This window comes from Gorilla gorilla, chromosome X (genome assembly GCF_029281585.2).
Source record: "Gorilla gorilla gorilla isolate KB3781 chromosome X, NHGRI_mGorGor1-v2.1_pri, whole genome shotgun sequence".
NCBI lineage: Eukaryota > Metazoa > Chordata > Mammalia > Primates > Hominidae > Gorilla > Gorilla gorilla.
The window spans coordinates 96,944,093-96,967,386 of NC_073247.2; the positions used below are offsets into that span (position 1 = coordinate 96,944,093).

Sequence of the window (23,294 nt, forward strand, 5' to 3'; positions counted from 1 at the left end):
TCCTAGCTGCAAGACAGGTTGAGATAACAGTAATTAACACTCCCAGCCTCTGTTGGGAGAAGAAAGCTGTTTATTGGGCAATATGTTGTTAGATAGGTAACCACCATTATGTGCTTCACATAGATAATTTACAGCTAACCTTCATGTCTTAGAAAGGATATAGATGAAGAAAGGCAATATTAACTACACCCATAGTGTATTGGATGTGTAAGCTGAAATGTTGCCTTCCTACGACTTGTCAGTCTGATAGTCTTGATGCTACTGTATTTCTGAAGTCTCACCATATGATAGGACTTTCTAAGTGTGTCACAGTGAATTCGCTCCATATTGGCTGGAAGTTTCAGGAAAATAGAATTTAGTTTAATGGGAAGAAGTATATTTCTGACAGAGCTGGTTGTTTCCAGAAGGTTTGAAACACATATCACCAAAATGTTTAAGTAGAGTGCTTCAGTTTACAATAACAACAATAATAATTACAATAATAATATATAAATTCTGAATCAAGAGATACTCAGCCTCCTGTCAAAAACCAATGGATTTTTGTAGAGGGAATTCATGTGGAGCTTAGATAAAGAATAGAGTCTATCTATGATTTATAATCTTTTGTATCTTATTTCTGACTAAATACTCAATTATTTGTCTCTTACCATAATAAAAACAAATAAACAAAAATGCCTGTTTTCCAAAAATGTGCATGTATATTTTCATAATATTGTACTAATATTAGGTTGGTGCCAAAGTAATTGCTGTTTTGCCATTAAAAATAATTGCAAAAACTGCAATTACTTTGGCACCAACCTAACAATATTAAGTACATACTTTATTGCTATGATATTATAAAACAAGGAGATCATTTTTTAAAAATTGAAGTAGAGGCCGGTCACGGTGGCTCACGCCTGTAATCCCAGCACTTTGGGAGGCTGAGGGGGGTGGATCACGAGGTTAGGAGATCAAGACCATCCTGGCTAACACGGTGAAACCCCGTCTCTACTAAAAATACAAAAAATTAGCCGGGCGTGGTGGCGGGCACCTGTAGTCCCAGCTACTCAGGAGGCTGAGGCAGGAGAATGGCATGAACCCAGGAGGAGGAGTTTGCAGTGAGCCGAGATCACACCACTGCCCTCCAGCCTGGGCGACAGAGCGAGACTCCGTCTCAAAAAAAAAAAAAAAAAAAAAAATTGAAGTAGAGTTGCTGAAAGCAAACAAATTACACCAGGTCAAGGTAAGCTGGGTAGATAAAAAATTATCTGTATTAACAGGTGGCATGAAGGTTCAACCTGAAGCTCTCATGAAACTGCAATTTTATTAGTGGCAAGAAAGGAAGAATGGTGAATAAAGTACAATAATAGATAAATTCCAGCAGAAATACTTACATAAAAATAAATATACATGCCAGTAGGTGGGGAGAAGAGTGGATTCTGAGACACACATGGGCTACAAGGTTAATGATAGCTTGTCAAGGTGACTTAGATGGAAAATATATGGCAGATATGATTAGGTGAATTGGCGTCCTGACAAATGTGGATCTAAGGAGAAAAAGGGAGAGAATATCCTAATGAAAGCCTGGTATCCCAACTGGATTACATCTGTATTTGTTTCCTTACCGGATACTTCCTTCTCTGTCTTCTCTTTATTTTCTCCTCCTGAAAACTCTCCTAACTTTTGTTTCTCTTTTTCTGCCCTCTTCCACTTTCATTTCTTTCTCTTATCTTTTCTTCATCTCTTCTCTTTGCCAGTGATACCCAATGATGTCCTCAGATGATTGTTCAGCACTCTTGGTGGCTGTAAGGTCAGAGATCTCTGGTTATGAGCAGGGTTGGAAAATGTATTAGTAGCAATATGTTTCTAGCAAAGGTTTAACTTTGGCAAATAATAAAACATGAATCTTAGTACAAAGATGAACAAATAGTTCTTGGAAATAATAAATGGCTATGACTGAACTCAAGTGGTATACAACTCATACACAATTCGTGCATGTTCCATGTTACAGGAAGTATAGATATGGGGATCTGACAAGTGTACAACCAAAAAGCTAACTGGTAATTTATACATGCTGTAAGGAACAAGTTCAAAATCCATGGTCCCTTATCTCCTATATAAACCATTCACAATCTCTGCTGATTGCCTCTCCTAATTGCAGCAGTCGTTAAATGTAGTTGTCAAGACTGCCTTCTTCTATCTTACTCTCATGATGGTGGATCGCTTGTTTATACTGTCTTGAATTCTGTTCATCTCTTGGTGTTTTCTGACTGTACATTGTGAATAATGTAAGAAAAATTTTAGTTGCTTTATTTCTATAGGTTAAAGATATAAATAATTAATTATGCTTTAATTAGAGAGGGAATCAATGCTTTGTAGTATCTAAGTCTAAGGAACTAGACAGTATTACAAGCAAAGGTTCTGTTGTTTAAAACTCACAAACCTGAAAGTATCTGTTTTTTTAAAAGGTGATTATTTTTAGAAGAGATAAATAATTATTTCCTCTTAAAGATAACATGTTTGTCTCTGATCTCTGAGATAAATATGAAAAATTCTACGGACCAGTAACTAAAATTTTTACTTGTGTCAATATTAGTAATTGTTTTAGGCTATTTATATTTAACACTGTTTCTTAGAATATCTAAAGGTTGTACTATATTTTTAAGAAAATTTTCAATCTGCAATGTATTCAATACAAATATGTACTTACATGATACAATAAAAACCATGTGAATCCATGTAAAAGGAAAGAAATGGCCAAAGAAATAAGTGGTATAATCATACCTGTCTATGAAACAGCATAAAATCTTTGCCAAGCCAAGAAGTACAACTTTTTTTTCTAAATATTGGCTATTGAAAACAGATGTGACTTAAATTTCTCTAAACAGCACCATTTGACATAGTAATTTTGGTGGGCACTTTTGGAATGTTGGGTAGTTGAATGTTCAGTGGAGCATTTTGGCCCAGTGAAGTTGTTTCCATATTTAAAGGTGTAAGTCAAACTTTTAAAGTACTGTACTATGTTTTTACCTAAAAACTGTGTTATATTTTCTGATGTTGCCCTTTCACTCCTTTTAGCAATATGTTTATGTAGTAGAATCAGTGTGTCATATTTTACATTAGGAAAAAAATACGCTCTACAAAGGGCAAACAGCTTCCTTTTGGATTCTACGTACCTAAGCTCATCAAAGAAACTTCCTCTTCTTGCCTATCACCTCCATCCCCAAACATACTCGGATACTCAGAGACCTGGGATTCAGACAATCTGAACTCTGACTCCATGGAATCTTTTCTTTGTGTTTAGGCTGGAGGAAGGTTAAAATAGTTTTCCTTTTCTTGGAATTGCAGTTTCTGTGCATGTTTATAGGTCCTGTGACTTGACTCGTAAGAAGGGTTCCTACTGAGTTTCAGACTTTAGAAAACTTTTTCTCAGTTCAGATCAGGGAGGAGACACTGCAGCCATATCCTGGGCAAAATGACTCTCCACAGTTTTCTTGAAATTATCAAAACATCATTAAGAGTTGGGGCTGTCTGGTTGCAGTGGCATATGCCTGTAATCCCAGCTACTCAGGAGGCTGAGACGGCTGGGTCTCTTGAGCTCAGAAGTTCAAGACCAGCCTGGGCAACACAGTGAGACCCAGTCTCTTCAAAATATAAAATAATAATAATAAAAGAGCCAAGTGTGGTGGTGCACAACTATAATCCCAGGTACTTGGGGGGCTGAAGTGGGAGGATTACTTGAGTCCGGGAGGTAGATGCTGCATGAGCCGTGATTGCACCATTGCAATCCAGCCTGGGTGACAGAGCTAGGCCCTGTCTCAAAAAAAAAAAAATAATAAAATAAAATAAAAAAGAGAGCAAGAGATGTGGCTGAGCTGCCTGCTACCCTTAGTGGCCTACTAGTAGAGTGACTATTTAACCTATCTGTCTAAATTAGTGCACATTGGGAATGAAGAGAGCATTATTAATAATTATTCTGGGACAACAGGCATAAACTGGAAATGTCCTAGCAACCCAGTATTTATGTTGACCCTATCGTTGGGTACTGTGCATCTTGTCAAATTTACTAATTATGCTTATTTTTATGTCTGTCTCTCTCTTGTATATTGTAAGCTATTTAAAAACATAGATCTTTGTTTTAACCATGATTACCTATCAAATGCCTGGAATAGTACTTGGCACATACTAGGTGCCCAATAAATCTTGTTGAATGAGTGAAATACTATTGTATAATAGGCCATTTTTTTTTGTGATTCATTCCTAGGCTAAACGAGAAATATACTCTTGTGAAAGTCCTTTTCCAGGAAGAAATCTATGAGTATGAACAAGATATATTTGAAAAATATACTTTGACCTCCAATAAATGACAGTGTATTACATATTAAAAGCCACATCCTTTTAGGTAGAGTACCACCTATTTGAAGCTGGTAGACACATTTTCTTAGAGAATCCTAGACAGTCATAGCTATGAAAGATTATAGTAATCACCTAACTGATCTTTTCATGTCAGCTATGACAGTATGCCATAATATAGTAGTCCCCCTTATTTGCAGTTTCACTTTCTGTGGTTTCAGTTACCTGTGGTACCACGATCTGAAAATACTACATACAGTAAGATATTTTGTAAGAGACCACATTCACATAACATTTATTACAGTATATTCTTTTTTTTTTTTTTTTGAGATGGAGTCTCGCTCTGTCGCCTAGGCTGGAGTGCAGTGGCACGATCTCGGCTCACTGCAAGCTCCGCCTCCTGGGTTCACACCATTCTCCTGCCTCAGCCTCCCGAGCAGTTGGGACTACAGGCGCCCGCCACAACGCCCGGCAATTTTTTTGTATTTTTAGTAGAGACGGGGTTTCACTGTGTGTTAGCCAGGCTGATCTCGATCTCCTGACCTTGTGATCTGCTTGCCACGGCCTCCCAAAGTGCTGGGATTACAGGCGTGAGCCACTGTGCCCGGCCTACAGTAAATTCTTATAATTACTCTATTTTACCAATTGTTATTCTTGTTAATCTCTTACTATGTCCAATTTATAAATTAACAGGATGACTACAGCCAATGATAATTTATTGTCCATTTAAAAATAATTAAGAGTATAATTAGATTATTGGTAACACAAAGAAAGGATAAATGCTTGAGGTGATGGACACCCCATTTACCCTGATATGATGATTATGGATTGCATTCCTGTATCAGAATAGCTCATGTACTCTATAAATACATACACCTCCTATGTGCCCACAAAAATTAAAAATTAAAAAAAATAAACTTTATCATAGGTATGTATGTATAGGAAAAATCATAGCGCATGTAGGGTTCAGTACTATCTGCAATTTCAAGTATCCACTGGGAGTCCTGGAATCTATCACCTGTGAATAAGTGGGGACTACTGTTTATTGGAATAACACATACTAGGAGTACCTTACTTAGGATCTGACATTTACTGTTCGATGGGGTAACCTGATAAAAATTCTGCAGGAGGCAATGAAGCACTCTCTAAAGATACTATATGAACAATTCTTGCCAGTAGTCACTCCCATTGGGGAATTTGGGAAAGTCATATTCTCCCTCTCCATAAATACATGGACATTTCTGGCTGGCAGCCAAGATGGCCGAATAGGAACAACTCCGGTCTACAGCTCCCAGCGTGAGTGACACAGAAGACGGGTGATTTCTGCATTTCCATTTGAGGTACCGGGTTCATCTCACAGGGGAGTACCAGACAGTGGGCGCAGGACAGTGGGTGCAGGGCACCGTGCACGAGCCAAAGCAGAGCAAGGCATTGCCTCACTTGGGAAGTGCAAGGGGTCAGGGAGTTCCCTTTCCTAGTCAAAGAAAGGGGTGATGGACGGCACCTGGAAAATCGGTCACTCCCACCCTAATACTGTGCTTTTCCGATGGGCTTAAAAAATGGCACACCAGGAGATTATATCCCACACATGGCTCAGAGGGTCCTACGCCCACAGAGTCTTGCTGATTGCTAGCACAGCAGTCTGAGATCAAACTGCAAGGTGACAGCAAGGCTGGGGGAGGGGCGCCCACCATTCCCCAGGCTTGCTTAGGTAAACAAAGCAGCCAGGAAGTGGGAACTGGGTGGAGCACACCACAGCTGAAGAAGGCCTGCCTGCCTCTGTAGGCTCAACCTCTGGGGGCAGGGCACAGACAAACAAAAAGACAGCAGTAACCTCTGCAGACTTAAATGTCCCTGTCTGACAGCTTTGAAAAGAGCAGTGGTTCTCCCAGCACGCAGCTGGAGATCTGAGAATGGGCAGACTGCCTCCTCAAGTGGGTCCCTGACCCCTGACCCCCGAGCAGCCTAACTAGGAGGCACCCCCCCAGTAGGGGCAGACTGACACCTCACACAGCCAGGTACTCCTCTGAGACAAAACTTCCAGAGGAATGATCAGACAGGAGCATTCGTGATTCACGAAAATCTGCTGTTCTGCAGCCACCGCTGCTGATACCCAGGGAAACGGGGTCTGGAGTGGACCTCTAGCAAACTCCAACAGACCTGCAGCTGAGGGTCCTGTCTGTTAGAAGGAAAACTAACAAACAGAAAGGACATCCACACTGAAAACCCATCTGTACATCACCATCATCAAAGACCAAAAGTAGATTAAAACCACAAAGATGGGGAAAAAACAGAGCAGAAAAACTGGAAACTCTAAAAAGCAGAGCACCTCTCCTCCTCCAAAGGAACGCAGTTCCTCACCAGCAATGGAACAGAGTTGGACGGAGAATGACTTTGATGAGTTGAGAGAAGAAGGCTTCAGACGATCAAATTACTCCAAGCTACAGCAGGAAATTCAAACCAAAGGCAAAGAAGTTGAAAACTGAAAAAAATTTAGAAGAATATATAACTAGAATAACCAATACAGAGAAGTGCTTAAAGGAGCTGATGGAGCTGAAAGCCAAGGCTCGAGGACTATGTGAAGAATGCAGAAGACACAGGAGCCGATGCGATCAACTGGAAGAAAGGGTATCAGTGATGGAAGATGAAATGAATGAAAGGAAGCGAGAAGGGAAGTTTAGAGAAAAAAGAACAAAAAGAAATGAACAAAGCCTCCAAGAAATATGGGACTATGTGAAAAGACCAAATCTACGTCTGACTGGTGTACCTGAAAGTGATGCGGAGAATGGAACCAAGTTGGAAAACACTCTGCAGGACATTATCCAGGAGACCTTCCCCAATCTAGCAAGGCAGGCCAACATTCAGATTCAGGAAATACAGAGAATGCCACAAAGATATTCCTCGAGAAGAGCAACTCCAAGACACATAATTGTCAGATTCACCAAAGTCGAAATGAAGGAAAAAACGTTAAGGGCAGTCAGAGAGAAAGGTCGGGTTACCCACAAATGGAAGCCCATCAGACTAACAGCGGATCTCTTGGCAGAAACTCTACAAGCCAGAAGAGAGTGGAGGCCAATATTATACATTCTTAAAGAAAAGAATTTTCAACCCAGAATTTCATATCCAGCCAAACTAAGCTTCATAAGTGAAGGAGAAATAAAATACTTTACAGACAAGCAAATGCTGAGTGATTTTGTCACCACCAGGCCTGCCCTAAAAGAGGTCCTGAAGGAAGCACTAAACATGGAAAGGAACAACTGGTACCAGCCACTGCAAAATCATGCCAAATTGTAAAGACCATCGAGGCTAGGAAGAAATTGCATCAACTAACGAGCAAAATAACCAGCTAACATCATAATGACAGGATCAAATTCACACATAACAATAGTAACTTTAAATGTAAATGGACTAAATTCTCCAATTAAAAGACACAGACTGGCAAATTGGATAAAGAGTCAAGATCCATCAGTGTGCTCTATTCAGGAAACCCATCTCACGTGCAGAGACACACATAGGCTCAAAATAAAAGGATGGAGGAAGATCTACCAAGCAAATGGAAAACAAAAAAAGGGAGAGGTTGCAATCCTAGTCTCTGATAAAACAGACTTTAAACCAACAAAGATCAAAAGAGACAAAGAAGGCCATTACATAATGGTAAAGGGATCAATTCAACAAGAAGAGCTAACTATCCTAAATATATATGCACCCAATACAGGAGCACCCAGATTCATAAAGCAAGTCCTGAGTGACCTACAAAGAGTCTTAGACTCCCATACAATAATAATGGGAGACTTTAACACCCCACTGTCAACATTAGACAGATCAATGAGACAGAAAGTTAAGAAGGATATCCAGGAATTGAACTCAGCTCTGCACCAAGCGGACCTAATAGACATCTACAGAACTCTCCACCCCAAATCCACAGAATATACATTTTTTCAGCACCACACCACACCACACCTATTCCAAAATTGACCACATAGTTGGAAGTAAAGCTCTCCTCAGCAAATGTAAAAGAACAGAAATTATAACAAACTATCTCTCAGACCACAGTGCAATCAAATTAGAACTCAGGATTAAGAAACTCACTCAAAACCGCTCAACTACATGGAAACTGAACAACCTGCTCCTGAATGACTACTGGGTACATAACGAAATGAAGGCAGAAATAAAGATGTTCTTTGAAACCAACGAGAACAAAGACACAACATACCAGAATCTCTGGGATGCATTCAAAGCAGTGTGTAGAGGGAAATTTATAGCACTAAATGCCCACAAGAGAAAGCAGGAAAGATCCAAAATTGACACCCTAACATCACAATTAAAAGAACTAGAAAAGCAAGAGCGAACACATTCAAAAGCTAGGAGAAGGCAAGAAATAACTAAAATCAGAGCAGAACTGAAGGAAATAGAAATACAAAAAACCCTTCAAAAAATTAATGAATCCAGGAGCTGGTTTTTTGAAAGGATCAACAAAATTGATAGACCACTAGCAAGACTAATAAAGAAGAAAAGAGAGAAGAATGAAATAGATGCAATAAAAAATGATAAAGGGGATATCACCACCGATCCCACAGAAATACAAACTACCATCAGAGAATACTACAAACACCTCTACGCAAATAAACTAGAAAATCTAGAAGAAATGGATAAATTCCTCGACACATACACTCTCCCAAGAATGAACCAGGAAGAAGCTGAATCTCTGAATAGACCAATAATAGGCTCTGAAATTGTGGCAATAATCAATAGCTTACCAACCAAAAAGAGTCCAGGACCAGATGGATTCACAGCCAAATTCTACCAGAGGTACAAGGAGGAACTGGTACCATTCCTTCTGAAACTATTCCAATCAACAGAAAAAGAGGGAATCCTCCCTAACTCATTTTATGAGGCCAGCATCATCCTGATACCAAAGCCGGGCAGAGACACAACCAAAAAAGAGAATTTTAGACCAATATCCTTGATGAACATTGATGCAAAAATCCTCAATAAAATACTGGCAAACTGAATCCAGCAGCACATCAAAAAGCTTATCCACCATGATCAAGTGGGCTTCATCCCTGGGATGCAAGGCTGGTTCGATATACACAAGTCAATAAATGTAATCCAGCATGTAAACAGAACCAAAGACAAAAACCACATGATTATCTCAATAGATGCAGAAAAGGCCTTTGACAAAATTCAACAACGCTTCATGCTAAAAACTCTCAATAAATTAGGTATTGATGGGCCGTTTCTCAAAATAATAAGAGCTATCTATCACAAACCCACAGCCAATATCATACTGAATGGGCAAAAACTGGAAGCATTCCTTTTCAAAACTGGCACAAGAAAGGGATGCCCTCTCTCACCACTCCTATTCAACATAGTGTTGGAAGTTCTGGCCAGGGCAATTAGGCAGGAGAAGGAAATAAAGGGTATTCAATTAGGAAAAGAGGAAGTCAAATTGTCCCTGTTTGCAGATGACATGATTGTATATCTAGAAAACCCCATTGTCTCAGCCCAAAACCTCCTAAAGCTGATAAGCAACTTCAGCAAAGTCTCAGGATACAAAATCAATGTACAAAAATCACAAGCATTCTTATACACCAATAACAGACAAACAGAGAGCCAAATCATGAGTGAACTCCCATTCACAATTGCTTCAAAGAGAATAAAATACCTAGGAATCCAACTTACAAGGGACCTGAAGGACCTCCTCAAGGAGAACTACAAACCACTGCTCAATGAAATAAAAGAGGATACAAAGAAATGGAAGAACATTCCATGCTCATGGGTAGGAAGAATCAATATCATGAAAATGGCCATAGTGCCCAAGGTCATTTACAGATTCAATGCCATCCCGATCAAGCTACCAATGATCTTCTTCACAGAATTGGAAGAAACTACTTTAAAGTTCATATGGAACCCAAAAAGAGCCCGCAACGCCAAGTCAATCCTAAGCCAAAATAACGAAGCTGGAGGCATCATGCTACCTGACTTCAAACTATACTACAAGGCTACAGTAACCAAAACAGCATGGTACTGGTTCCAAAACAGAGATATAGATCAATGGAACAGAACAGAGCCCTCAGAAATAACGCCACATATCTACAACTATCTGATCTTTGACAAACCTGACAAAAACAAGCAATGGGGAAAGGATTCCCTATTTAATAAATGGTGCTGGGAAAACTGGCTAGCCATATGTAGAAAGCTGAAACTGGATCCCTTCCTTACACCTTATACAAAACTTAATTCAAGATGGATTAAAGACTTAAATGTTAGACCTAAAACCATAAAAACCCTAGAAGAAAACCTAGGCATTACCATTCCGGACCTAGGCATGGGCAAGGACTTCATGTCTAAAACACCAAAAACAATGGCAACAAAAGCCAAAATTGACAAATGGGATCTAATTAAACTCAAGAGCTTCTGCACAGCAAAAGAAACTACCATCAGAGTGAACAGGCAACCTACAAAATGGGAGAAAATTTTCGCAACCTACTCATCTGACAAAGGGCTAATATCCAGACTCTACAATGAACTCAAACAAATTTACAAGAAAAAAACAAACAATCCCATCAAAAAGTGGGCGAAGGACATGAACAGACACTTCTCAAAAGAAGACATTTATGCAGTCAAAAAACACATGAAAAAATGCTCACCATCACTGGCCATCAGAGAAATGCAAATTAAAACCACAATGAGATATCATCTCACACCAGTTAGAATGGCAATCATTAAAAAGTCAGGAAACAACAGGTGCTGGAGAGGATGTGGAGAAATAGGAACACTTTTACACTGCTGGTGGGATTGTAAACTAGTTCAACCATTGTGGAAGTCAGTGTGGCGATTCCTCAGGGATCTAGAACTAGAAATACCATTCGACCCAGCCATCCCATTACTGGGTATATACCCAAAGGACTATAAATCATGCTGCTTTAAAGACACATGCACATGTATGTTTATGGCGGCACTATTCACAATAGCAAAGACTTGGAACCAACCCAAATGTCCAACAATGATAGACTGGATTAAGAAAATGTGGCACATATACACCATGGAATACTATGCAGCCATAAAAAATGATGAGTTCATGTCCTTTGTAGGGGCATGGATGAAATTGGAAATCATCATTCTCAGTAAACTTTCACAAGGACAAAAAAGCAAACACCACATGTTCTCACTCATAGGTGGGAAATGAACAATGAGAACACATGGACACAGGAAGGGGAATATCACACTCTGGGGACTGTTGTGGGGTGGGGGTAGGGGGGAGGGATAGCATTAGGAGATATAGCTAATGCTAAATGATGAGTTAATGGGTGCAGCACACCAGCATGGCACATGTATACATATGTAACTAACCTGCACATTGTGCACATATACCCTAAAACTTAAAGTATAATAATAAAAATAAATAAAAATAAAAATAAAAAAGTAAAAAAAATACATCGACATTTCTATGAGATGTATGCCATCTCAGTTTTCAGTATATGCATCAGAGAACCACATTCACATTATTTGGCAGGGTCTCAAGGTTTTATAAAAACACTAGAAGTTCATATATGAGTCATTTATTTCTATAAAATATAGGAGGAAAATCTGGAATCGTGGGAAAGATGGGGGCAGGTAGATTTTGCTGGCAGTCTTTTCTCATCTTTTCATGTTTCTTCTTGCATTTGCTACAGAGTGGCCAAGTTAGTCTGTTAACCTACATTCACTGCTGTAGGAGTAGGTGCGAGGAAACACTCAGATTGCAGGTATGGAACTGGAAGCCTAGGCCGCTTCGAGCTCTTCAGAGCAGTGATAGAACTAGTGTAGCCAAAGTGAATACAGGTATAAGCCGTAGGCAAAATGCTGACAATTTTAAAAACAGTCTTGAGACAGCCCTTGTGGATGAGCCTTATTTTTCTTCATACGTGCCACATCTTCATTGCCTAATGACTGGGAAATCTTGACAGCCTTCTCTATGCTGACTCGGTGTGTTAAAACCTGTAGGCTTTAGAGTGCTTGCTCAGGTGGAAAATGGGACAACATAAAACTCCTGAAGGTCTTAAGGAGAAATGTGATGGTTGAGTAAGAATGAAATGTTTGATTCATTCAAGGGAGACCATTTGTTTTTTCCTAATATGTGAGCTTTTTCTATTTCTCTCTATGTAGATGTCCAAATTTCAGAAGTCAGTGGAAAAATTATGGGTACATGGGGACCAAATGTGACCAACTCTGGTGTACTCTGGATCTGATTTTAGTAGTGGCATTGCTTGGAATACGATTGGCTTTAATAGTTGGTGTAACAATCCAGACTATGTACTGCTGTAAAAAGAAGTCAAAGAAGAATATAGCTGACCACTAGTAAGAAATTTCTAAATACCTTGAGAATGATGGCAAATCTCTTGTGAGATCAGCAAATGAATCCAGAAATAATGAATATAATTTATCATGCATATTACATACAGGTGGTATGTTCTCTTTCGCATTCATCAACATCGTAATTAAATTCTAACAAAAGTTAGATTAACACTGCCACACCAGACATATTTTGTTCAGGATTTGGATAAAGTAAAAACTGGAAAGTCACTTCCCCAGACAGAAGCCAAGTGTAATTCACAAGATAACTGTCCTACTTCAGTGTTTTCCTTCCCACCAAGGGTCAGTATTTGTGTGCACCCCCATATACTGTCCTAATAGTGTGTGTTGGTTGGGGGTGGGAGACGGCGTACCATTACCTCCCACTCATTCCCTAATCCCAGCAACAATGCCAGATAAATGGAAAGAGGAATCCAATAGACTTGCTCTAATCTGAATCTGTCTTGGGTAAATCTCTTCACATCACTGGGCTTCATGTTCCTAATCTATAATATAGAAATTGTTATAATCAGATCTACCCACCTCACAGAGATGGTGGAATGATACTTAAAGCAGCATTCGTTTATTGAGAGTTTATTATGTGTGTCAGGCTGAATTATAAATGTTTCACACCTATCAACTCATTTAATACTCACCACCCTATAAAATCCTGATGAGATTACTGAGGCACAAAAAGATCAAATAACTTAGCCAAGGTTACAGGCCTAACTCTGAACCCAGGCAGTCTGGCCACTAGACCTAAACTCTTAACTCCAGACTATATTAATGGAATCTAATGAGATAAAATAGTGCTTAGAAAGCTGTAAAGCCATGCTATATTCCCTTCACTTATTTTTTTAAAAGCAAACTGTATCCTTTATACTTTGCACTGTCTCTGAATGAGAGGTATGAGGGGTAAATAACAGTATAGTAAAATCTCATAAATTTTATATCAGTAAATTCGAATTAGCATCTACATTAAATTATAATTCCCCAGTGACAAGATAATGTTACCCTCTATGCAGTATAAAGGTAGTTTGAAATATTACTTTAAAATTGGAAGAATGGGCTTATAAATTGTAATAAAATCAGCAATTTAAACAGCCTCAGATATTTGTCTCTGGGAGGAATGAGATAAACTCTCCAACCTTTTTGTCATTTCAAAATCCTAAACTTTGCACCATAATTCCGTATCCTTTAAAGCATCATGTGGTATACATGTATATATAGGCATAAAATCAATGCTAAACATTAATTTTTAAAATTTAAATTACTGTGGAGAATTCCATATCACCATTTGACAGAGGTTGGAAACCCCCTGAGATGTTAAAGAATCATTATGATTAGAAATCACACCTGTAAATATGTCACTTTTGAACTATTCTCCATAGCTTTCCTACTCCAAGGTTTTCTAGAACACTGGATTTGTATTCCAATCTTTCTCTTCCTCTAATTGGGCATAACTTTGAGGTGATCACTTAGCCCCTATTTCCTCCTTTAGAAGTAGGGAGAAGGATAATACATATCTTACCTCCCTATACTTGTGAGATTCAAATGAAATAATTAATGAAAAATTGTATTGAGAAGCAAAAGTAAAACGGAAAGATTTATAATAAATCACAAGCACTTGGGGTTATTTACATGCTTTTTGGGTAAATAATTAAGCTGCTTTATTTTCTTCCAATTAAAATGCAGTTTAGTTTGAGCTCCATTTTATTCTCCCTCTGCCATTTCCTGATTTGTGAACTGACAAAGTAACTTTAAATATACTCTGGGAGATTCTTTAGTGTAGTGAAAAAAATAGGGGCCATGGTGCCAGACAGAATGAGACTCAATTCCCTGCCCCATAAATCACTGACTATGTGGCCTAGGGGCACTTTCTTAAAATTTCTTAGAGTTGGGCTTCTTATCCACAAAACGAAGTTAAAATTACCTACCTTGCAGGCTTTTTGTAAATATTTAAATAAAATAACGTAATATTTTTTGTGAAATATACTGATGTCTGCAATTTACTTTTGAGTGTTTCAAAAAATAAGGTGTATTAATGGATAGATAAAGGAATGAATAGATGGACAGATATATATTAAATAAAGTATATTAAAATGTTAATGGTATAATTAAGTTGGTAGATACATGGGCATTAACTGTAAAATTCTTTCAGCTTTGCTATAAGTTTTAGCGTTTTTATAATAAAATGTTGGATGAATCAGACAATCTTAAGTAAACCACTTTGAACATGGAAAACGTTAAAAAAGGTTGCCATTCTTATTGCTTTCTCTTGGGTGTAGTCTGAAAATGGGAGCATTCATTCCGTATTGTCGCAAAACAGTTTATCAAAGAAAAAGATTTATAACCAATTAAGCAAATGCTCTATCCTATGTCATTTTTGTTTTTCAAATGTGCCAGAGAACAGAGGCGTTCATCAGGACTCCAACCTTAGCAGAATTTTTCGTATGATTTTGATACTGATATGAGGCCTCCTCAACCTGATCAAGGCCGGGTAAACACTGGAACTCAGATTATTATTCAGTGTTCTTCCTTTTCAGTGAGCATTTATCCATATTTGTTGCTTCTATTATATGGCTTGGTATTCTTTTTATGTTCGTTAAGCCATACCAGTATTTATTTCTATACTCTTGAACCATGTGGATATATATATATAAAAAATATGTAAATCTCTTCTCATCCAATGTTCCTAGTAGCACAGATTCTCTAACAGAGACTTGTGGGAATCTCTTCAATTCATTTCATTGTACTTTAGGAGCAGCTCTGAATGAAGAGTAAGAGGGGTATGTGTGTCATATTAGGCCACAAGTATCAGAAACGGCAGCAATGCTTTTATTGTTTTAAATCAAACAAATCATATGTAAAACACTACAAAATCATCTTTTTGTTATGGCATACTAAGTAAGTCCTAGAATATGCCCAATTATGATCTCTATATTTAAGGAAGTAATTCTACATATGTTTCTGATATGGCTCTGTCTTAATAACATCAAGGCCAGTTAAACACTGAAACTCATAAGAAGGTTAAATTAAAGGGTTGATGAATCAAGGAGAGTGGCAAGATACTTTCTAGTTGAAGTCAAAAAAATTAAATATTGAAACAAATTATAGTATGAAGGGTTTGTTGTAATCTATAGTATTTTTCAAAAAAGAAGGTTAAAGTACTGTAGGTGAATATCCTACTATGAATATTGTTGATGTCTCCAAAAGGCTAAACTCTAGAACTGTCAAATGATTTTGGTTGCCCATTTTTCCCAATTATTTTCTAGATAAACCCTAAAAGTTAGAGAACCGTGCAGGTAGGAGACACCTTTCTTTTTCTAAGGATTCACTTTTTCTTAGTCTCCCTAGTTACTTCTGTCACCCACCTATTTTTCAAATCTCCGAGTTGACATTCTCATCTTTTCTCCTCTATAATAATCTCTCTTTTTAACTTAATGCTATACAAGCTCTAATTGTGGATAAAATTCATAAGGAAAGCCAAGTATAATGCCCATCACTTAGGCTATGTTCAATAAATGTCACTCTCCCTTTCCCTGTCTCAAATTTCCTATGGCTAAATCTCTGCTATAGTTCTTGTTAAATATGAATACTTATGGATACTTTTTATTTAATGCTTTAACCATTTCCTAAACTTTCCTTGTCTAGGAAAGCCACAAGCGAACTACCATACCTGTCCCAATCTACATATTCTTCTCTTTCAGATTGTTTCCCAGAGTCTGGGGAATTAGGAAGCAGAAATGGACTACAGGTTAACAACTTAATAGAAAACTAAGAGACTTTTAAACCAACTTAAACTATTTAGAAAGGTGTCCAGATGCACTTTGCTCTGAACGTACATTTGAAAGATTGACTGTTGCAAGTAATGACTTCTCAGAAGCTAAGACTCAGATGAAGTTTCCACAGAATTAATGCTTTTTCATGCAAATTCATCACTGTTTTTTTTTTATTCAGCTAGCTCACACACACAACCAGGAACTAATAAGCAGAGGTTGAATTCATTCTTGAATTGTCTATGTTAACCTTTTCTAACTGATTTAGCAATTAGATTTGAGTAAGTAGACGTGAGACTACATATTTGCTACCTCTTCTTCACCCCATCCCCACCTCCACTTTTACGTTTAGCACAAAGTAGCTTATAGCTTTCAAAGTTGTTACAATTGTGGCACGAGCATATAATTAGAAATCCCAATACATTCTGTAAATCTTTGACAGAAAGGGATGCTCCATAGTTTAGTCATGTGAAAAGAATTCACCGTTGCCTTTGTTGGTTATTTTCGTTGTTGTTCTCATCATAAATATCTTTTAAAAATTTATCTACCTTTAAAACAAAGCTTTTATAGTTCAGCCTTTTCCATAGGAAAGGAATATGCTTGAATTACTTTCACCTGGTGAAAATAAACAACAATTATATTAGGGGAATAAAAACTACATTTCCTAGAGATCCAGCTAATGGGCATATTCTTAAGAGTATAGAAATAAATACTGGTATGGCTTAACGAACATAAAAAGAATACCAAGCCATATAATAGAAGCAACAAATATGGATAAATGCTCACTGAAAAGGAAGAACACTGAATAATAATCTGATTTTCTAAATGTGGCAGTGATAATCACAAACTTACCAGATTGTTGACTTTATTATATTTTCAAATGGAATAAATTGAAAGTAGGAGGAGACAAGCTAAGCTTTAAATTATCAAGTTTTTAAATCCAGGAAATTATTCTTTCTAGATAATAATACAAAAATAATATCTAATTATTTAAAGTATTCTTTACATACCTGAGAGTATTATTATAACTTAATAATTTGTCATTTGAAGTTGTTCATACCATCATCAAATAGTTAAATATTATCAAGCACTCCACAACAGACAACACTGTACAAATTGTGATAATCTCCAGCCCTTCACTATAATTTCAATATGTAATATCACTGGATAAGTATAAGATTAACTCCACCCTATAAGTACCTGGTTAGTTACAGCTTTATGACTGTGCATATTTGCATGGTTAAATCACTATGTCATATCACTTATGTAATTCATGAAATGAATATTTTTAGACAACCAGTTATATACAACAGGGGTCCCCACCCTCCTGGCCATGGACCCATACTGAGGGGGCATTAACACCTAAGTTCCACCTCCTCTCAGATTAGTGGCAGCATTAGATTCTCATAGGCATGCAAACCCTATTGTGAACTACACATGCGAGAGATTGAGGTTGCATGCTCCTTATGAGAATCTAATGCCTGATGATCTGAGGTGGAACAGTTTCATCCCAAAACAATCCCCACCTGACTGCCCTACCCCCAATACATAGAAATATTGTCTTCCAGGAAACTGGTCCCTGGTGCCAAAAAGATTGGGGATCGCTGATCTGAAGTGTACTGGAAATAAGAAAGGTAGAAATAACATATTTTACCATGATTTTTTTTCAAAAGAAATAGTACAACGTTTTGCTTTAAAAAATATTAGCCCCCATGGTAACACCACCATGAACACAACTGCATGCAGTTGCTGGAGGGTCCCCCCGACCAAGCCATGCTGCCTCTGTGAATGCCCACATGGAAGCCAGCAACCTGGCACCTGCTAGCATCCTGCTGTAGCTGATAAGCATGAACCCTGCCATGCTGCCACTGCTGCTGCTGTTGGGACATGTGAACAAGGATGGATCCTGCTGCCACCACCCTACGAAACACCTTGGCTGGCACCATCCATTGGCGTTCTGGGACCAGCAGGTCGGGAGCACATAGGCCCCCACCATCACAGTGTGTTCTTAAACTTAAAGAGCCAGAAAACAAAGTCGGGGCCCAATATCAGTCCCCCAGTGTTAGAGTATGCAGTTCAGGAGTTGTGAGCTGAGCCTTGGCCCCTTACAATCTTCCAGAAATGAAGTCAGTTGACTGAACCCACCTTACACCATAATCAAACTCTCAAGGTCATCAAATAGGAGAAAAGAAAAAAAAATCTAGAGGACAGCGACTTTAAAGATGGAAGGAATATCAGCCCATAAACATGAGAAAGAATCAGTGCAAGGTCTCTGACAACTCAAAAAGCCAGAGTGCCTTCTTTCTTCCAAACAACCACACTAGCTCTCCAGCAAGGGTTCTGATCTGGGATGAGATGGCTGAAATTACAGAAATAGAATTCAGAATATGGATAGGAACAAAGATCATCAAGGTGCAGCAGTAAATTGAAACCCAATCCAAGAAAACTAAGGATCACAGTAAAACGATACAGGAGCTGACAGAAAAAATAGCCAGTATAGAAATGAACGAAACTGACCTGATAGAGCTGAAAAACACACTACAAGAATGTCATAATGCAATCCCAATTAGAATACCAGAATAGACCAAGCTGAAGAAAGAATTCCAGAGCTTGAAGACTGGCTTTCTAAGACAGTCAGAAAAGAATAGAGAAAAAAGAATGAAAAGGAAAAAATAAAACCTCCGAGAAAGATGACATTATGTAAAGCAACCAAATCTATGACTCATTGGTGTCCCTGAAAGATGGCAAGAATGGAAGCAACTTGGAAAACATATTTCGGGTTGTCATACATGAGAACGTCCTCAACCTAGCAAGAGAGGCTAACATTGAAACTCAGGAAATGCAGAGAACTCCAGTAAGTTACTTCACAAGATCTACCCGAGACACACATCATCAGTTTCTCCAAGGTTGAAATGAAAGAAAAAAATCTTAAAGGCAGCTGGAGAGAAGGGTCAGGCCACGTACATCAGACTAACAGTGGAACTCTCAGCAGAAACCCTACAAGCCAGAAGAGATTTGGGGCCAATATTCAACATTCTTAAAGAAAAGTAATAACAACCAAAAATCTCATATACTGCCAAACTAAGCTTAATAAGCAAAGGAAAAATAAGATTCTTTTCAGATAAGCAAATACTGAGGAAATTTGTCACCACCAGACATTCCTTAAAAGAGTTCCTGAGGGAAGCAGTAAGTATAGAAAGGAAAGACCATTACCAGCCACTACAAAAACACACTGAAATACACAGACCAGTGACACTATAAAGGAACCACACGAACAAGTCTGCATAATAACATCTAACACATCATGATGACAGGATCAAATCCACACATATCAATACTAACCTTCAATGCAAATGGGCAAAATGCCCCAATTTAAAAGGCACAGAGTGGCAAGCTCAATAAAGAAGCAAGATCCAATGGTATGCCATCTTCCAGAGACCCATCTCACATGCAGTGACACACACAGGCTCAAAATAAAGCAATGGAAAAAATCTGCCAAGCAAATAAAAAAAAAACAAACAGAAAAAGCAGGGGCTGCAATCCTAATTTCAGACAAAACAGACTTTAAACCAACAGAGATCAAAACAGACAAAGAAGGGAATACATAACAGTAAAGGGTTCAATTCAACAAGAAGACATAACTATCCTAAATATATATGCAGCCAATACAGAAGCATCCAGATTCATAAAGCAAGTTCTTACAGACCTACAAAGAGACTTAAACTCCCACATAATAATAATGGGAGACTACAATACCTACTGACAGAATTAGACAGACAATTGAGGCAGAAAATTGGATATTCAGGACCTGAATTCAGCACTGGACCAAATAGACCTCACAGACATCTACAGACCTCTCCATCCAAAACTAACAGAATATATATTTTTCTAATTGCCACATGTCACATTCTCTAAAATCGACCACACCATTGGACATAAAACAATCCTCAGCAAATGTAAAAGAACTGATATCGTACCAACCACTCTCTCAGACCACAGTATGATAAAATTAGAAATCGAGACTAAGAAAAATCACTTGAACCCATATAGTTATGTGGAAATTAAATAATCTCCTCCTGAATGGCTTTTGGGTCAATAATGAAATTAAGGCAAAAATCAAAAAGTTATTTGAAACTAATGAGAACAAAGATACAACATACCAGAATCTCTGAGATACAGCTAAGGCAAAGTTAAGAAAGAAATTATAGCAGTAAATGCCCACGATAAAAAGTTAGAAAGGTCTCATGTTAAAAACCTAACATCACAACTAAAAAGAGAACCAGGAGCAAACCAACCCCAAAGTTAGCAGAAAACAGGAAATAACCAAAACCAGAGATGAATTGAAGGAGACGGAGACAAGAAAACCATTCAAAAGATCAATCAGTGCCACTGATTTGTGTACATTGATTTTGTATCCGAAACCTTACTGAATTCATTTATCAGATCTAGGAGCTTTTTGGATGAGTCCTTAGAGTTTTGTAGGTATACTATCATATCACTGGTGAACAGCAACAGTTTGACTTCCTCATTTCCGATTTGGGTGCCCTTTATTTCTTTCTCTTGTCTGATTTCTCTGGCTAGGACTTTCAAGTACTATGTTGAATAGAAGTGGTGAAAGTGTTTATACTTGTCTTGTTTCAGTTCTCATTGGGAATGCTTTCAATTTTTCCCCATTTAGTATGATACTGACTGTGGGTTTGTCATAAATGGCTTTTATTACCTTGAGGTCTGTTCCTTCTATGCCAATTTTGCTGAAGGTTTTTATCATGAAGAGATCCAGGATTTTTTCAATACTTTTTCTGCTCCCATTGAGATGATCATATGATTTTTAGTTTTAATTCTTTTTATGTGGTGTATCACATTTGCTGACTTGCATATGTTAAACCATTCCTGCATCCCTGGTATGAAACCCACTTGACCATGGTGTATTATCTTTTTGATATGCTGTTGGATTCAGTTAGCTTGTATTTTGTTGAGGATTTTTACATCTATATTCATCAGAGGTATCAGTCTGTAGTTTTCTTTTTTTCTTTTTATGTCCTTTCCTGGTTTTGGTATTTGGGTGATACTGGCTTCACAGAATGATTTAGGGAGGATTCCCTCTTTCTCTACCTTTTGGAACAGTTTCAGTAGGATTGGTACCAATTCTTTTAATGTCTGATAGAATTCAGCTGTGAATCCATCTGGTCCTGGAGTTTTTGTTGTTGTTGTTGTTGTTGTTGTTGTTGTTGTTGGCAATTTCTTAATTACTGTTTCAATCTTGCTACTTGTTATTGGTCTGTTCAGTCTTTCTGTTTCTTCCTGGTTTAATCTTTTCTTCTGCTGGGTTTGGGTGTAATTTATTCTTGTTTCCCTAATTCCTTGGCATGTGAGCTCAGATTTTCTATTTGTGCCCCTTCAGACTTTTTTATGTAGGCATTTAGGACTATGAACTTTTTTCTCAGCATGACTTTTTCTGTATCTCAGAGGTTTTGATAGGTTGTGTCATTATTATCATGAAGTTCAATTAATTTTTAATTTCCATCTTTATTTCATTGTTGACCCAAAGTTCATTCAGAAGCAGATTATTTAATTTCCATGCATTTGTATAGTTTCGCGGGTTTCTTTGGAGTTAACTTCCAATTTTGTCCCACTCTGGTCTGAGAGAGTATTTCATATATTTTAGATTGTATTAAATTTATTGAGACTTGTTTTGTGGCCTACAATATGGTCTAGGAGAATGTTCCATGTGCTGATGAAAAGAATGCATATTCTGCAGTTGTTGGGTAGAATGTTCTGTAAATATATATTAAGTCCATTTGTTCTGGGGTATAGTTTAAGTCCATTGTTTCTTTGTTGACTTTCTGTCTTAATGACCTGTCTAATGCTGTCAGTGGAGTATTGAAGTCCCCCACTATTATTGTCTTGCGGTCTGTCGCATTTCTTAAGTCTAGTAGTAATCATTTTATAAATCTGGGACCTCCAGTGTTAGGTGGATATATATTTAGGACTGTGATATTTTCCTGTTGGACTAGTCCTTTTATCATTATATAATGTCCCTCTTTGTCTTTTTAAACTGTGGTTGTTTTAAAGTTTGTTTTGTCTGATATAAGAATCCTGTTTGCTTTTGGTGTACATGTGCATGGAATATTTTTTTCCATTCCCTTACCTTAAATTTATGTGAGTCCTTATGTGTTAAGTGAGTCTCAGCAAATACTTGGTTGGTGGATTCTTATCCATTCTGTATCTTTTATGTACAACATTTAGGTCATTTACATTCAACATTAGTATTGAGATGTGAGGTACTGTTCTATTCATTGTGCTAGTTGTTGCCTGATTACCTTGTTTTTTTACTGTGTTATTATTTTATAGGCCTTGTGAGATTTATGCTTTAAAGCGGTTGTATTTTAGTGTATTTTGAGGTTCTGTTTCAAGATTTAGAACTGCTTTTAGCAACTCTTGTAGTGCTGGCTTGGTAGTGGTGAATGCTCTTAGCATTTGTTTGTCTGAAAAAGACTTTATCTCTCATTCATTTACAAAGCCTAGTTTTGCTGGATACAAAATTCTTGGTTGATAATTATTTTATTTAAGGAGGCTAAAGATAGGACCCCAATCTCTTCTAGCTTGTGGGGTTTCTGCTGAGAAATCTGCTGTTAATCTGATAGGGTTTTCTTTTTGGTCACCTGATGCTTTTCCTCACAGCTCTTAAGATTCTTTCCTTAATCTTGACTTTAGCTAACCTAATGACTATGTGCCTAGGTGATGAATTTTTTTTTTTTTTTTTTTTTTTTTTTTTTTTTTTTTTTTTTTTTTTAGATGGAGTTTCACTCTTGTTACACAGGCTGGAGTTCAATGGTGCAATTTCAGCTC

At 37.7% G+C, this 23,294-nt stretch overlaps 1 long non-coding RNA gene across 1 annotated transcript in view; it reads right to left on the reverse strand.

Moving 5' to 3' along the window:
- Positions 1–1,284: 1,284 nt before the first annotated feature.
- The window catches only part of LOC134757916 (uncharacterized), a 106,861-nt gene continuing 84,851 nt past the window's right edge, over positions 1,285–23,294 (reverse strand). Inside the window, exon 4 of the long non-coding RNA XR_010132518.1 lies at positions 1,285–1,782. This is a non-coding gene — a long non-coding RNA (uncharacterized lncRNA). The remainder of the gene's footprint in view (positions 1,783–23,294) is intronic.